Genomic DNA, 19,077 nt, shown 5'->3' with positions numbered 1-19,077 from the left:
GTGTGTGTGTGTGTGCGTGTGCGTGTGTGTGTGTGCATGTGTGTGTGTGCACGTGTTTGTGTGTGTGGACGTGTGTGTGTGCACGTACAGTATATGTATGCATATGTATGTATGTAGCCTGTGTGTGTGTATAATCATATGTTTGTGTGTGTGTGTGTGTCTGTGTGTGTGTCTGTTTGTTCTGTTTATTGAATGCAATTTAAATTATTCATATAATTATTTACAGGTGAAAGAATATGATATCTGAATGTATTTTGCATGAAAATGTACTACTTTGATAAAAATGCATTTTCTCAGTTTTTGTCCAAAATGTTGTATTTTGATGGTACCCACCTGTGTTCAAATGGTCATAAAACATGAACACATGAAGATAGAATAAAATAGTTTTTTTTGTTTAAAAGCAGAGACTTGGTTCTTTATTTTGATATATAATATGTTCTTATATTCATAGCAGAAAATATTCTGAGGGCCGTCAAATTTAGGTGAAAATCATCAAAAACGCTGGCGGTGGCTGGCAACTTTTTAAAAACGCTGGCGGTGAAAGAGTTAATATCAATTCTATGTGACAGTATTAACTAAGTCATCACAGGATGATGGTAAAATGTTACTCAGAGAAAAGAGTTTTTCGGCTACTTTAGAGTCAAAATTACGTGAGTTTTTGCTTAGACCATTGGCAGATTATTTTGCTTGTTCTAAGCAAAATAATCTTATTTAAAACAGAAAACATGATTATTTTGCTTACCCCATTGGCAGATTATTTTGCTTGTTTCAAGCAAAAGCTCACTTAATTTTGACTTGTTTTTTTTCTAAAAACAAGACCATTTTTATTTGTCTTGAAAATCCTTCTTGATTTAAGAATTTTTAAGATATCTTGGCTGGAAACAAGACAAAAAATCTAAGTAAGAAAAGCATTTTTTGCAGTGTAGTGCATCAGTCATAAACAGATGCTGCCTTATAGTGTCCTTACTTCCTAAAGCCACCCCTTCACCTGCTCCTAATCACACTGAAACTGCTGATCAGTAAAGCTATTCTTGAAGCTGCAGGAAGAGACTCACGGTTTTGAACTTGGGAACAATATGAGCTGCATGTGGTTGATTCACCAGAACATCTGATCAACGTGAGGACACCACATGCAATTTCAATTATAGGTCTGTTAAATACCTGTTATACACTTTATTTCCGTGTTTTTAATATTTTCATAATTTTTCTTTAATATAAACACCTTTCTGAGTTAATATGCAATGGGGAAAAAAGAAGAAATGCAGATTTGTACTCAGGTTGGTTGCCTCAGAAGCCCACTGTCCTTACTCTCCCACTTATCTGACTGGTTTCTTTAGTAATTTTGTCTGCTAACAGTCAAGCCTTTGCTAACAAGACGGGCTATTAGCACTTAGTGTAAACAGACAATCCATTTAAAGGTTTTGCTAATGCAAAAAACAGGTTTAACATGAATACAGAAGTCCACACATGTACAAGAAACACAGTCACACATTTTACTCTCTGTATCTTGATTGACATTTGTCTCATCCAATCAATAGTAAGTATTCCATTCACAAACTATACCTAATTTTTACATTTTGTTTGAATTATTGTATTTTCTGACTTATTTGGGTGATTTGTTTTTAATTTGACAAATACTTTACAGTGTGTCATATATAATCTTACCACAGTTTCTCCAGTTTACAGTGAGGATTTTGTAGTACATCAGACAGCAGATTCACTGAATTTCCGAGTTTATTCCCAGACAGACTCAGTTCTCTAAGGTGTGAGGGGTCTGATCTCAGAGCTGAAGCCAGAGCAGCACAACCTTCATCTGTGACGCCACAATATCTCAACCTGTAGAGAACAATGACACACTCTTCACTCTCTCAGATCGGATCAGTTTATATGGAGGTAAAAGTGTAGCATAAATCAAGAGCTAGCTGATTTGAATTTCAGAACTTGTCATATTAATATTCATATTTGTAAGTTGAAATTTACACTCACAACTCTGATGGAGAAAGCTTCAAATCTTAGCACTTTGACTTGCTAGTCCTTTTGCAATATTCCTGTTGCAAAAACACACTTGTGCACTTGTAAATGCAGATGCGTGAGAGCAGAACAAGGGGTGGGGCTGGGGTGAAAATGAAGCTATTTTATTGGTCGTAGGGGTGTAACCATAAATCCACTGATTCTGTGATTTTCCAAATGCATCGCGATTCTCTCTTGAATCGATTCTGAACTTAGTTTTTAACAGCAGATGGCACTCTAGGCTAGTTTTTAACTGCACACTCAAATGCTCACAAAGACCGCTTGTGCATTTAACTGAGTGGTTAAATGTACTTGCACCTCTGCTTTTATGACGCAAGATTAATGTAAACACAACCCACTGTGAACACTCTTGTAATTCGCTTCAACCTTTTTGAACTTTGAACTTTGAACTCAAGTGGTGTGTAAGGAACTGAAAGCAAGCTGTTTCTAAAGCATGCAGTGCTATCTGCTGTTAAAACTAAGCTCAGAATCGATTTCAGAGAGAATTGCGATGCATTAGATTAATCAATTTATCGTTACACACCTAATTGGTCGATGCCTCACCAGTAAAATTGGATTGTTTCTTTGTGTGATGACGTCACACAGCAGTGGCACCAAGTTTGTCATTTTGGTAGGAAAGCCGGCTTTGGGAAAGTAATGGCACGGCAGAAGACTGCAGAGGCTACCTGCTCACCTAACAACACAGAAGACACGGGAAGCTGTGGTGGACAACAGAAGCTGTGGTGGACAGCAGACTCTCCTCACTCAGTGGATGATTCACTGTCCTCCCGGCTCCAGCAGTGGACAACACACTCTGCTGTAATGTAATGCTCAGTTTTATACAGTAATGTGCCCTCTATAGATGCAATTTCTTTTCATAAACAAATTGTCTGTATCAACACTTCCTGGTTCTAATGCCAAAAAAAAAAAAAAAAAAAAAGTTTTAAATGAACATAAATAAATGTAAAATTAATTTAGTAAGTTCTCCAGTGAACCAACGTGTATTTCTTCACTATACCCTATATATTAAGATCATAATGTGGTAGCTCTGCTTAGCAAAGTTAAATATCAAAAGGTAGACTTGAGGTAGAAGACCATGCAAGAATATAAAAACCCTAACATTGTCTTAGGAGTGGGCAATATGACCAAAATCTTATATCACGACACGAGACATTTTATTTCACTGTAACGATATCATGATATAGTTATTTTTGCTTTACATAAGGTCTGTACGATATCTGCATACAAAGATGGTGGTGCGACCAGTCGTTTTAGCAGTTATTTTGGGTTTTTCGTGTTTATTTTGTATGTTTTTATATGTACACTAGTGTATGCACGTACACAGTAGAGCAGAGCCGAAATACTTATGCTTGCGGACAATAATCACGACGTTGCAAACAATAAGAGCTGGGACTTTATTGCTCCGGAGATCCGACGCTATCCTCGGAGCGGTAAGCTTACCATCCTCCCACTAACATGGCGCAGACACAGAAAGCAGAAAAGGGGTGAGTGGGGCGGCCTGCAAGCTAAGCTAAAGGCTAACCCGTATAATCTGGCCATTCCGAGTCTTTTTCTCAGTAACACCCGATCGCTCAACAACAAAATGGACGAATTGTGATTGTGGATTACCTCAAACTGCTTGAATCACTGTGCGATGGTTATAACAGAGACTTTGCTGGAACAAAACACCCCGGATGCTACTAATCGAGCTAGCAGGCCATGCTGTTTTCAGAGTGGATCGGACCATTCACTCCGGTAAGAAAAAAGGAGGGGGTCTCTGTATTTACACAAACAATTACTGGTGTGCAAACGCCACAGTCAAAGACAATTACTGCGACCCGGACTTAGAATATTTGATGCTACAGTGCAGAACCTTCTACCTGCCCAGAGAGTTTACATCGATAGTTATAAAAGCTATTTGTGTACCACTGCATGCTAACGCCAGGTTAGCCATGGAGAAGCTGCATCACTCCATTAGCCAACATATGTCGGCCCAACCAGACAGCATTGTTATAGCAGTGGGAGACTTTAATCATGCCAAATTAAACTCTGTTCTGCCCAAATTCTATAAATATGTTAACTTCCAGACAAGAGGAAAGAACACTCTAGATCAAGTGTACTGCAACATTCCACAAGCCTACAAAGCCACCCCTCTGCCACATCTAGGACTCTCAGACCATCTGTCTCTGTCGCTGATACCAGCATACAGACCTGTCATCTGCACACAAAGTCCACCCACAAAGACAGTCAAAATATGGACTAAGGAAGCCACCTCAGCCCTGCAGGTCTGCTTTGAGGATACAGATTGGGACATTGTTGCTGAGGGGATAGATCTGGAGGGACACACATCAGCCATTCTTTCATATATAAATTTTTGTGCTGAGAATGTGTCTGAGACAAGGACTGTGAAAGTATTTCCTAACCGAAAACCATGGTTCAACAGCAAGGTAAAAACAATGCTTAGAGCATGGGATGCTGGGTTAAAATTTTGGGATCTGCAAGCCTACAAAGAGGCTCGGAATAGCCCGAGGAAGGGCATCAGAGAGGCAAAATGCAGGTACAAGCAGCACATAGAGGAATACTTCAACAGTAACAACTCCAGATGTATGTGGCAGGGGATAAAAACTCTCACTTGCTATAAGGACAACCACACAGCCGCAAACACCACAGACAGCACACTGCCAGACACTTTAAACAACTTCTTTACTTGTTTTGACCGCCGGAGTGGAAAGACAAGACTTCACACTGCTTTACCAGAGGGAAACAACCCCATAGTACTACACAGTGTTGGGCAAGCTACTTGGAAAATGTAGTGAGCTAAGCTAACAGTTACTCTTCTTTAAATGAAGCTTAACTACACTAAAGCTACAGCCCTGGGAAATGTAGCAAGCTAAGCTACAGCAACATGGCAAAAGTAGTTTACTACATCCAAGCTATTTAAAAAAAAAAAATTCTATTGAACCAACATCATACCAAGTCAATGCTCTCTCAGTGATCAATAAAACTGTCAGTCAAGCAGATAGACAGGCATGTTCAGTTTAATTGTTTATTCAACAGCTGTTCCAAACCAATTTGGCAACATAATCAGTATCAAATACAGGGCCGGATTGACCTCATATTATGACATAGGCAAAATAAATTTTCGCTGTCGGCCGGAAACCTCCTATTGGTTGTTGGTATTGAGGCTTTATTGTATACAGATACATTTATATAAATGGTAACACTTCACAATAAGGTTCAGTAGTTAACATGAACTAAGAATGAACAATACTTCTGCAGCATTTATCTTAATGTTAATTTCAACATTTACTAACGCATTATTAAAATCAAAAGTTGTTTGTTAACATTTGTTAATGCACTGTGAACTAACATGAACTACCAATGAACGACTGTATTTTCATTAACTAACATTAACAAAGATTAATAAATACTGTAACAAATGTATTTTAATGAAATCGTATTGTATAGTGTTACCATATAGATGTTTAGGCCTACAGATAGGCTATGTTTATTTGCATCGTTGCATGTGTCATTAGATATTAATATAAACATTTCACCAAAATCAAGTTCAAATACGAAGCTTTTGACCAGCAAATGTTTTTTTTTTTTTTTTTTTTTTTTTAATGACTCGTGTCCCGTTTTCCCCAGTTTTCTGTCATTATGTGGGCGTTCAGTTTTTTTCTGTTATTTGGCCAAAGTATCATATTATGAAAGATTCAGCGCTTTGCACGAGCTATTTGGCTGTGACTTGACAACAAATGCTAGAGAAACTCTTCTCCGCTCCTCAAAAACAAAAAGAAACAAAAAAAAAAAAAAAAAAAAAGGATTAGCCTTTATATATAGTGTTTTTGAGTAAAGAAACCGCTGTACTTATTCAATCAACAGTTCTTTATTTACCTTCAGACTGCAAACAAGCTGAGATGCTCCAAAATGCGCGCCGCACTTCATTGATAAGTGAGGTGGGAGGAATAATGAGGTTTGACTGACAGTTTGAGGAGCCAATGGCGTTCTGAGCTTTAGTGTCTGTGGCGTCACTTACTGATCCAGGATCAGTGATCCGTAGCTGTTATATTTCTGATTTGAGCTTGAGTTTCAGAATGCTTTCTTTGGAAAATGTAACGTTAGCTTTTGTTGACGCTACCGCTACTTGATCAAAAAAGAGCTTAACTACCGAAAAGCTATTTGATTCAGAAAGCAGTGACGCTACCACCACGCTACTGAGAAATGTAGTTAAACTAGTAGCGTCACTACTTGTAGCGACGCTACTGCCCATCACTGGTACTACACCAGTACCAAGTCAGATCCACACTATGTAGAATCAACGAGATGAAAGCAGCTGGACCAGGTGGAGTCACAGGAAGAATCCTTAAGGCCTGCGTGGACCAGTTAGCGATATTCACCACCATCTTTAATCTCTCGCTTCTATAATCCACAGTTCGACCTGCCTCAAATCGGCTACAATTATCCCAGTACCAAAGAAAAGCACAGTGAATTGCCTTAATGACTACCGACCAGTTGCCTTAACCCCCATCATCACTAAATGTTTTGAGAGACTCATCTTCTCTCATATTAAAGCTTCCATCCCTGCCGACCTTGATCAACACCAGTTTACATACCGAGCAAACAGATCGACGGAGGATGCAGTCATCTCAGCTCTCCACACAGCACTTACTCACCTGGACAGGGGAAACACCTATGTAAGAATGCTATTTGTGGATTTCAGTCAGCCCACATAAACTGGTTCAAAAGCTAAGCAGTCTGGGCTCAGGTAGTTCACTGTGCACATGGATACTGGATTTTCTGAGCAGTAGACCCCAGAAGGTCAGGATGGGAGATCTTACATCTTCCACACTCATCCTGAACACTGGCACACCACATGGGTGTGTTCTCAGCCCCCTCGTTTACGCCCTCTTCACCAATGACTGTTCCCCCATTCATCCTACAAATACCATCGTCAAGTTTGCTGATGATACCACCATAGTTGGGCTGATATCAGACAAGCCTACAGAGAGGAGATTCAGCATTTCATAGAATGGTGCTCCTACAGCAATTTGGATCTTAACATCAAAAACACCTAAAAGGAAATAATTTTGGACTTCAGGAAATCTAAGCGCATTGAGCACTCGAGAGGGTAGAGAGCTTCAAATTCCTTGGACTGCATATCTCTGCTGACCTCACCTGGTCTATGCACATCTCCCAGCAGGTGGTGAAGGCACAACATAGACTTTACTTCCTCAGGAAGTTGAAGCATCCCCAACTCACTCAAAACCTGCTGACCAACTTCTACTGTTTAGCCATAGGGAGCCTGCTAACCTATTGCTGCACTGTGTGGTTCTCCAGCTGCACAGAAGAGAACAGGAAGGACCTTCAGCGGGTAGTGAGGGCAGCTGAGCGTGTCATTGGTACGTCATTGCCCATACTCAGTGACAGCTACACTGACCGACTTCAAAAGAAGGCGAGACGCATTTTAAAAGACCCCACTCACCCTGGACATCATCTGTTCTCCCTCTACCTTAGGGAGAAGGCAATCCAGAAAAAACATACTGAAAAATAGCTTCTTTCCTCAGGCAGTTAGAAGCTTAAATGCATAATTCCACTTCCTTCAAGGACTCGTGCAATAAACCCCTACCCTAACAAAGTGCAATAATCTTTCCCCCATTAGATTACCAGACTGCACGATTACATCTTTCACTGTTACATCTTGCACTACCTCAGTGTAATTATATTCTTATATTTATATTTTTGTATTTATGCCTTTGTCTTGAATGTTGCTGTCTGTTTATAATGTCTACTTGTCTTATAAACAGTGTTGTTTATAAACAGTCATACTGTTTGTTACCTGCTAATCTGAAGAGCTGCTAAACTGTATTTCATTGTACCTAAACAATGACAATAAAGTTCTATTCTATCAAAATTTTTGATACCATAGAAATGTCATAATTCTTGTCACCAGTGTCAATATCACATAAAACTAATACTAGCTTTGAAAAAACCTCAAGCTAGCTGAAGACAAGTAAACAGTCAGCGATTAAATAAGAATAAGAAACTAATTAAGCAAGCATTAAGTTTTCATGACCATGTAGCACAGCAATGTCACGTGAGCAGGTAACTGTAATTCAGAAGACAGTCCAAAATCTCTACCTGTTATTTGTGTCTACCGGTATTGACCACCCCATACATTGTCTGTTCTTTGACCATGTGATGCACTGTGGACCTTGATAAACATCAGTTTGACACACATCACTATTATGTAAAAGGTCTTCCAACACAGAACTATTTCAATGATTAAATGTGCTGGCCTATTCCATAGTAAATAAAACAAATACTATAAATTAGGAAAAAAGTTAAAGTTTAAGGCTTTTGCTAAATACTAGGGATATCCTGATCAGGTGCCGTATGTATAAAGCTGCTCAAAGTAAAATTTTAGTCTTAAGTGTCAATTCTAAGAATGCCATAATTTTACTCTTATTACTAATTTACTTGTTTACACTTATGGCTCATTAGGGGAGGGCCCTTTGTCTCTCAGGTGTGAATCACTAAATATTCATGGACATTGTCACTCCCTCGCATATGGCCTTTCTAACACAAGACATTTGACTTTCATGAACTTTTTAAAGATATTCCAAATTTTTTAGATGCACCTGTATTTATTTACTGTATATTACGCTGCTGCCACCACACAGATATAATATAATTCTTTCCCAGCTGTTTACCTTCGCAGACATAACCGACTGTTTTTGTGACTCATGTGTTTTTAACAAACTTGTGCGTATTTGACAGTTTAAGCACAATAAGTCATGAAAGAGAACTTTAGTACTCAAATGCCGTGTGACAGCCGCTTTCTGTGCACGTGCGCTCAGAAAACCCTATATCAGAAATTTAAACTGATATGGATTTAAAACGCATAATTTCAGTGCAATAGACATGTTAAAGGGGTCATTGGATGCCAATTTTCCACAAGTTAATATGATTCTGTAGGGTCTTAATGAAAAGTCTGTAACATAGTTTGGTTAAAATTTCTCAGTGGTAGTGTAAAACAACACTGTTTTACCGTTAAAACAGCTCTTTTCAGAACAAGCTGTTTTGTTGCATATTGCTTTAAATGTAAATGAGCTCCGTTCACCCCGCCCCTCTTTTCCGAGCCACTCTCTGAGAGACGGTAAACTTTAGCCGCATTCATTTTGAAACTTGCTAACTAAGCACATTATTAGGAAAGGCGATTTGCAAATATTCATTAAAAACCTTATACTCACTACTTCTGGAGGTGAAGCTGGATCACGAATGATTTGCGCAAACAAACACATTTAGGTAGATCGGGGGTGCATTCCTTCAAAACAAACGTAATCCACTGCATCTTCAGCGGCTCAGATGTTGGGAGTAAATGACGACTGCTATGTTCATTATTACATCCAACAACAAAACACGTCAATCGCTTAGGAGACATTCTTGTCTACATCTGCTCCAGCGGTGAAACAATGGCGGACTGAAGACAGCTCATTCAGGGCAGGTCTAAGGTAAGACACCAGTCCAGTCTGTGCTGAAACGCTAGTGTCAATCAACAATCATGGGAGCGGCCTTGGTCTGTGTGACGTCACACTGACAGGCATCTGAGAACATCTTGATATGAGAAAGGGGAAATGATTTAAAGAGATTAAAAAAAAAAAAAAAAAACACTGGGTGGATCTTTATCATTATAGGGTGGTTGTTTAAATGAATTAATCAAAAGTAGGTGATTACACTTAAATATGGACTAGTATATATAAATATTAAACCACAAAAGACTACTTAAACATTAATCCTGCATGTTCTGGTAATAAGAGTAAAGCAGTTTGCTGAAAAACTACTCAAGTTACTGCGTTACTAAAGTACTTTAGTATTATTTTTCTATTTTTACCCAAATGTGAGCATTATGGAGTATTAAACACTTATATAATATCTGTTAGTCAGAATCACTAAACATATGGCATTACAGGAAATCTCTTAGATGGACAAATGCATCAGATATCACTACAGCTGAATAGCATGCAGGCCATTTCGGTATTTTCATAAGAATGATGTAGCCTATATTGACAATGCAACGCTAGGCTATTTTGGAACAAAATAACGACTGACCACTCATCAGTGAGGAAGTAAGAGTGTGTTTCGCCTTAAAGGAGCAGTACCTAATTCTACTTGTTACACATTGTATGTTCGTTGTTCTAAAAATTGCAATTAAAAAGACTTGATGGGTGAGTACGGTATTTATCTACCGCACAAAATCAACAAGAACAACTAATATAAAATAAAAACAATTAACAGGCACAAGCATAGGTAGAATTTCTATTTATAACGTTTGCAGCGTTCAGCAATGTAGTTGGAGCGCAATGGCCAATCAGAGGTGTTTAAAATCTACTCAACCCTCAAAAGGCTAGAGTTCTTGTGCAGTGCTGAAATTTACGTTCTTACAAATCTTCTCGTTATAACACACAAAGTGTAGACATTATGAAATATTCATTGTGCAAATATTCATTGTGTTATAACAGAGCTTTGTGAGATCGCAATGAACTGAGATGTCAGCTTTTAGTGATTATAAAGGGAGCTCTTTGCTCGCATTCTGCCATGCCAAACCATGCACGCAGAAGCCTATGCTTGCTTTTCTGTTAAAAATAACAGTGGTTTGTGAATTTTGATGCTTTAATAACAAATATTTTATCGGGAACATTTATGCTCGAATGTTGTGGCTACACGGAACTTACTATTTAATGTAAATTTCATGGATGTACTGGGAAAAAATAAAAATCTATATAAGGCTACTTTTATGCAGGCTTTTGCGGGCGGGAACGGGACAAAACATGAATGTTGCGGGCGGGAGTGGGACAGGATAACATACATTTCTGCAGGAGTGGGCAGGTGCAGGAAAGAATCTTGTGGTTGCGTGACCGAAAAATCCGTCCCGCGCAGATCTAATTTACAGAATGAGAGGCAGTTTTCTTCTTTATCTTTCAGTCAGATGCACATAAAAATTGCATGCACTCTTATTTCAGTGTTGTTGTTACTGTTCGAGCTATTTCAGCTTTGTTTGCTACATACATTTAGTTGAACTGCACTGTTAAAGAGGGCGAGCTTTACCATTCAACTAAACTGCTGAGTGCTCTGGTAATAGCAGTGGTATGACCCACTTCAGGAGGTGTCAAAATTACAGTTTAAAATCAGAGCATAGCTCACTTACATTCACTAAAATACTGAAACATTAACCACAGCTACTAATTCAAAATGCCAACACCAGTGACTGTCAAAGCAAAGTGCGGTTTGAACGGCCCGCCCTCCAGGTAAACTGGAAGTTTTAATTGATTTTGCACATGAGTCAGACCTGTCTGGCCTGAAGCGCAGGGCTCCACCCAAGTAGTTTGAAAAGTGCCCATCAAATGCCAACTCGCCCTGTTTTTCCATCGGCACCTGCCATTTTTGTACTTTGTACTTTTGGTGAAAAATAAATGTAGCACACATCTTTGTACTTCACCGCTCATAACTTGGACTGAAAGATGAATGTGTAGAAAGTGAGCATGTCTCCAAAAACCTGCAGCTCAACAAGGTTTTTGGAGACATGTTCACTTTCTACACATTCATCTTTCAGTCCAAGTTATGAACGGTGAAGTACAAAGATGCGTGCACATACACATAAGGAGAGCGCACAAGTGTGTCATTGATAATTAATGTGGATTTGCGCAGCTTGTCAGTGAACAACGGCTCTGTGTAGTAAATGCTGCTCCATGTGAAATCACGCACGTGATGGAAATTACCGCTGATTACAGAACCGGCTTTACTGACAAAATGCACATTAAATATCGCATGCGATATATCGTGCAGCCCTACTAAATACTACTACATTTTTATATCAAATGTTATTTATTGAACAGTAATATTTAATAAACAACAACAGTCATCATAATAGTTTATAGGTAATTCAGTCAAAAGTACAAAGGCAGCGCTCTGATATACAGCATTAAAGTTACATTAAAATATAATGTGATGTGATTTTGCTCTCAGCCAAAAATTCCAGAAGATCTGGTCGAGGTGAGGCTGCTCTCAACGAGTTCATGAGCACTGAATGGCTACTGATGCCTTGGAGCTCACATCTCCAAAAACATTGAAGCAAACTTTCAAACAGACGTTATCTTTATTAACAAAATGCATATTTGAAGTCTAAATAAGCACATTCTCACCTAAAAACTCACACAAAAACAGTACTACTTATAAAACTATAGTGGATTTCGGCGTCCACCATGAGTCACTGTGAGAAATACTGCAAGCGGAGTGATACAATCATAAGTGTATCACATGGGTGTACACTGTCAGTGTAAATTTCAACTTTCAACAAATATGAATATTACTATGACAAGTTCTCAAATTCAAATCAGTTAGCTCTCGACTTTTGCTACTCTTTTATCTTCATATATTTAGCAGTGAATCCATTATTAAAGAGAAAGTACAAACTTAAAGCACAAACCAACATGTTTGATGGATCATTGGATTGAGATCCAAAAGAGCACAAAGCATGATCATAAATCAAGTTTCTTTCAAGAAGGAAAAATAACATTACCTCATCACAACAACTGTCTGATTTTTTTTTTATTTAAAAAACGTTTGTCTCATACAAAATCTGTTTTAAGTAAATGACACTATTTACTACCTGAGTTTTACCGTGTTATTTAGATCTGTACTCATATGCAAGCAGCAGTGATTTGTGTTATTTTACACAATTAAAGCAATGGTTTTAAAACCAGTCACTGACTCTTTAAAGAGATTGAAATATTGATTGTGTGTGAAAGTGTGTATTTCAGTTTGACTCTCAGTCCTGCAGTATCATATTACTGAGGAGCAGCTCATGTGTTCAATCATTTACAGCTCAATCAGCTGAACTCACAGCAGCAGAAAGACTCAACGCTTCAAATATAATTTACATTTTGTTTTATATGTGAGAGTTAAATATGATCTTACTGCAGTTTCTCCAGTTTACAGCGGGGATCCTCCAGTCCAGCAGACAGCAGCGTGACTCCAGAATCTCCTAGTTTATTCCAAGACAGATCCAGTTGTTTCAGGTGTGAGGGGTTTGATCTCAAAGCTGAAGCCAGAGCAGCACAACCTTCATCTGTGACGCCACAATAACTCAACCTGTAGAGAACAATGACACACTACACTCTATCAGTTCAGATCAAATCAGTTTAGCAGTGAATCCATTATCAAAAATAAAGTACAAACTTAAAACACAAATTAACATGTTTATTGGATAATTGCACTGAGATCTAAAATGTCACAGAACAAATACATGAGCCTCATTTAAGAAAGATAAATAATATTCCTTTGTTGCACAATGTCAGTGGTTTAAAAATTACAATTACTTAAATCCTTTTTTTTTTTTTGCAAAGCCATTTTTAATTATTGACAAACCTGAATAATTGATTAATATGACTCTTCTCTGACTCTGAATGTTATGGTGTCTCTGATTTTAAATAAAACCACTGACCATTAAACTCTGGACAACATCTGCAGCACAAGATTTATGAGCTTTTAACTTTGATTTTCTTAATGTTTTAGCAGTGAAGTGATTGTTCTCAGTGATACTTACTGAACTGATCTGGATTCTTTAATCACAGGCAGCAGCTTCTGAAGAACTTCCATATTTTTAGGCTCATTCTTTCCTTTAACAAATTTATCAAGACGAAACTCATTCAGTTCCTCTTCTGATGTCAACAACAGAAAAATTACAGCTGACCACTGAGATGAAGAAAGTTTAGCTTCACTTATCGTTCCAGATTTCAGATACTGTTGTATTTCCTTCACTAGTGAATGATCACCCAGTTCATTCAGACAGTGGAACAGATTGATGGATTTCTCTGGAGAGTCAATGTTCCTGATCTTCATCTTGATGTACTCAACTGTTTTCTCATTGCTGTCAGATCTGCTTCTTTTCAGTGTCATTATTTGTTGTAGGAGAATCTGATGAGACTCCACTGACAAACCCAGAAGGAACTGCAGGAAAAGATCCAGATATCCATTTTCACTCTGTAGAGACTCATTCACAGCTCTCTGATGCAGCCCAGACAATGAATTATTCTGAAACCAATTCAAAACTTTAGAAAGTGGTCTTTGTTTAGTCATTTGGTCAATCACATTTCTGTTGTGGTTTGTACAGGAGAGGTGCACATGCAGAGCTGCTAGATGTTCCTGAATACTCAGATGAACAAAGCAGAAAACTTTCCCCTGATACAAGCCCAACTCCTCTCTGAAGATCTGAGTGCACAATCCTGAGTACACTGATGCTTCTGTCACATCAATGCCACACTCTCTCAGGTCTTCCTCATAGAAGATCAGGTTGCCTTTCACAAGCTGCTGAAAAGCCACTTTCCCCAGTTTGAGGATCATGTCTTCATCTGTCACCTTCTTCTCATAGTCCTTCTCATGTTTGATGTTGGTCTGAAGGATCAGGAAGCATGTGTACATTTGAGTGAGAGTCTTGGGAATCTCTACACTCTCTGCTGGACTCAACATCTTCTCTAGAACAGCGGCTGAGATCCAGCAGAACACTGGGATGTGGCACATGATGTAGAGGCTCCTTGATGATTTCAGGTGTGAGATGATTGTATTGGCCAGACTCTGATCACTGATTCTCTTCCTGAAGTATTCCTGCTTCTGTGGCTCATTAAAGCCTCGTACCTCTGTCACTTGATGGACACACTCAGAGGGGACGAGATCAGTTGCTGCTGGTCTGGAGGTGATCCAGATGAAAGCAGAGGGAAGCAGATTCCCCACAATCAGGTTCGTCAGCAGCACGTCCACGGAGGCTGATTCAGATATATTACAGAGTTTCACTTTGTTCTTAAAGTTCAGAGACAGACGACACTCATCCAGACCATCAAAGATGAACAGCACTTTATATTCATCACTGGATATTTCCATTTCTTTAGTCTCAGGGAAAAAGACGTGAAGAAGATCCAAAAGACTGAGTGTTTTGTCCTTCATCAAGTTGATTTCTCTGAAAGGCAGTGGAAATATGAGCTGGACGTCCTGATTCTCTTTCCCTTCAGCCCAGTCCAGGATCAACTTCTGCACAGAGACTGTTTTTCCAATGCCAGCGACTCCCTTTGTCAGCACAGTTCTGATGACTTTGTCTTGTCCAGGTAAAGGTCTAAAGATGTCATTGTATTTGATGGCTGTGTCCTCTGTTGCTGCTCTCCTGGATTGTGTCTCAATCTGTCTCACCTCATGCTCATTACTGATCTCTCCACTCTCACTCTCTGTGATGTAGAGCTCTGTGTAGATCTCATTCAGGAGTGTTGGGTTTCTCGTCGCTGTTCCTCATACAGACGCTCAAACTTCTTCATCAGATTTGATCTAAATGCGTTAAGGACTTCATGCCTGTAAAATTAAAATACTACATTATTTAATAAGCACAGTGTCTTATGTATTCTGTATCATAATCAAATAACCTTTTACAGAAACATTAGACCTGAGATCAGTCTTTGTATCTTCACTCTTATAATCTATTATTTGACTCATAGATGCATCACTCCTCATAGACACACAGCTGGACTCTGCTTCTGATCTCTTCTGATGAACTGAACTATAACAGAGAGAGATTATAGTGACTCCTTTGAATTACCATATTTAACAAAGTGCATCATATATTATTTAAACAAATCAATTTAAAAATCACTTCAGGATTATTTAATTTACACTTTTGTTAGAAAAGATGTTGAATAGAACTGAGTGCTTTCACAAATCTGTCTCTCTGCGCAACATTATAGGCTACATGTTAAAATATCAGATAAAGATCTTTAAAGATAACACTTTTTAGCTGATATAAAATGACATGCTATAATAATATTTATATAAAAATGTACCTGAGATCAGTCGTTGCATCTCCACTCTTAAAATTTACTGGATGACCTATTGACTCGTCACTCCTCATAGACACACAGCTGGACTCTGCTTCTGATGTCTTCTGCTGAAATAAACTATAACAAAACAGATTTAGTCCTTTATTATAATAATCTATTTCTTTTAATGTCTTCACGTATTTTCTCCATGAGAAGGCTTTTATTTTTTTGTTTATTTATGAACGTTAATTTTCAACGGTAATTAATAAAAATTTTAACGCGTTAATATTTTTTTACCGCAAATTCATCGTTTGATAAGGTTTGACCCCAACTTCTTGCTGTCATCGCAGCGTGGAAGGTTATCTATCATTGTGTGATTGAGGGTACAGTGAACCAGTGTTGCCAGGATCGCGGCACAAGTGGACTATTTTGAAAATACAGTCGCAGGAAAAATTACAGAGCCGTGGGTTGCGGTCAGTGTTGCCAACTTAGCTGTTTTTTTGCTAAATTTAGCAATTTTTCAGACTACCCTAACAACTTTTTCTTCCAAAAGCACCTAGCAGCAAATTTAGCTATTTTTAAAATTTATTTGGCAACTTTTAACAACATTTGATAAGGGACTCAAATGATAAAAAGGAACATTTACCATTTAAATTACACAAAAGAGAAAACAAAGATGCCTAGTAGTGCACACATCACGTGAATCAAGTTAGCTGCTATTTGCAATTGTTTAATTTAATAATGATAGTAAAAAAATAATTTCGTAATTTAATAATTGTTAATTTTATGATACACTTAGTAGCTTGTACAGTTGGTACACTGTAAGAACAATATCTAGGAAAATGGAAAAGGTACTAGTAATTTTACTTGTTTACTAGCTAATACAAAAACTTGTTTTCAAAAATGTAATGTATTTAAAACAGTTATTTACATTTTGATATTATGTTATGCATTTATATTATTTAATGAACAAATCCAAATTAACATATAAAATATATTTTTCGCTGAGATTTGATGGGGTGACAATTTTGCATCGTGATTACGTAATAATGTCATTTAGCAACTTTTAGCAACAAATCAACCTTCCTTTAGCAACTTCCCCTAAAAAATAGTTGGAAACAGTTTTTTGGGCTACTTTTATAATCTACCACGGCCGCCCCAAAGTGTATATAGACAAATAAAAATGAAAATAGATCCTTTTACTAATGTGTATTATACTTGGAATGTATCCCTGGCAACTTAAGAACAGAGAGGCGGTTGTAACATCACAAACAACGTGAGTTTCAGCAGAGCATACATGTTAAGGCTTTTACACAGCAGAAATAAACATGACAACAGCCACTATAGATTATATAAGATAATAAACACGATTACAATAGGAAATTTGTGCAGCAATATAAAAGGCTATAAATAGCATATTTTAACAACAGTAAACAACCAAATTCCACATGTGATCGTAAAAGGAAGTTATTACAAACACTTGATGGTGGTTTAAAGTGAATTCTGAGTAAAAGCGCACTATTAATCTCATAAATTGTCTTATGAAGCATGATGCTAATATTAGCTCTAATGCACCTGCAGAACAGGTCCAATTCTTCTTCATAATGCATTTTCTCATAATCCTTCACGTAAGGTCGCAAGAAATGTTTTGTTGTATTTATTTAGAAATACTTTTGATAACAGTTGGGTAAATGTATACTGGGATTGAAGTGATGTGGCTTGGTAAACGTTTTATTGCCAGTTTAAAGGCTGATAATGGCTGAATAAAAACAAAAGAATAATGACAAAAGAATAATGAGGATTATGTCTCATACCTGGCGGAAGTGTGAAAGGTTCTGTTTCCTTAAACTAGTTTGTCATGCATTTCTTTTTCAACACATTTACAGGTAAATCCTAGTATTTTAAAATTGCCTTGAATTAAAAATTTAAATCCATGACTGTGATTAATGCGATTACATTTTTTAATCGATTGACAGCACTATATAAAATCTCAATTTTAACTTACAAACCTCCAGACACAAAAACTCGATGGAGACTCCCATCTACCATCATTCAAGGTGATTTAATACAGTGTTTATTCAAAGTACCTGCATCCTGGAGAAAAATCTTCATCTGTGGATGTTTGTGTGTGATCCATGATGAAACAGAATCTGATCTCCAGCACTGACTCTGAATGGAAATGACAAACAAACACAATAATTCATCTGAACGGATCCTGAGAGAAACAGATCATGAGACACGGTTCACTCAGATACACAATGTTAGTCGTGTGTTAACAAATGATCAAATAAACCACAGACAACACCAAACACCAATCAAACCACATTCATCTGCTTGCAAATTAAAATATTAAAACATAAAAAATATACGTCCTTTAGAGGAAATATGAATGAGGAAGTCACCTGTAAAGCACCTGAGCATCAGCACTCACCTTATTTACACAGATTCACAAAATCCACCGCCTTTCTATGAAGCAGCTACACGTAAAATCGTGGCTTAGCTTTTATAAAGGTTCCTATGAAACACTTTGATATTCCTTATAGAATCGATTCTGGCTGTTAACATGGAGAAACGATTGTGATTAATTGTGATGCGCATCACTCCACGCATCTATAGAGCTTAAGGGAGCGTCTTTAAACTCCACACACAGTGGAAAAACGTTTGTGATATCAAATCATTTTTTTCAAATAACGTACATGTTTTAGTATACAAAATCATTAAAAAAGCATTTGTACAAAAAAGGTGCAGGGTTCAATAAATAATCATATTTGCGTATGTTTCAATGCTCACACTTCATCTGACCAGTAAATACCCAGCCGGTGAATCAACATCGGGTACCATGGTTGAATCAATGTTGCATTGTGTTTCGATTTTGCAAATTGGATCAACGTTGATATTGCGACAGGCGCGGCTCGTCTATAATATTCATCCAAAACATAGACCAGACCTCTATATAAACTGAATCAATAATAAATTGTAAATGTGTTCAGCATACTGCAGAAAATATTTTTCGGATTGTCTATACTTGCTGAAATCAAGAACATACAAAACAGTACAAAATACAAATTATCCACATAACACTTGAACAGACAACAACAAAATAAAACAGTAAAATAATAATAATAATAATAATAAAATAATAATAATAATAATAACAACAAATGCAATAAAGGGCCATTGTCTGGCATAAGATTCCCTGCAGGAATACTTT

The 19,077-nt window shown here is 37.6% G+C and overlaps 1 pseudogene; it reads right to left on the bottom strand.

The window, feature by feature from the left end:
* Positions 1-18,003, bottom strand: part of LOC131535242 (NACHT, LRR and PYD domains-containing protein 3-like) — a 34,689-nt pseudogene extending 16,686 nt beyond the window's left edge.
* Positions 18,004-19,077: the final 1,074 nt, after the last annotated feature.

Source organism: Onychostoma macrolepis, unplaced genomic scaffold (genome assembly GCF_012432095.1).
Source record: "Onychostoma macrolepis isolate SWU-2019 unplaced genomic scaffold, ASM1243209v1 Scaffold2, whole genome shotgun sequence".
In the NCBI taxonomy this organism is placed as follows: domain Eukaryota; kingdom Metazoa; phylum Chordata; class Actinopteri; order Cypriniformes; family Cyprinidae; genus Onychostoma; species Onychostoma macrolepis.
The sequence above is the reverse complement of the archived record's forward strand: the minus strand, read 5'-3'. Positions and strand labels throughout refer to the sequence as shown.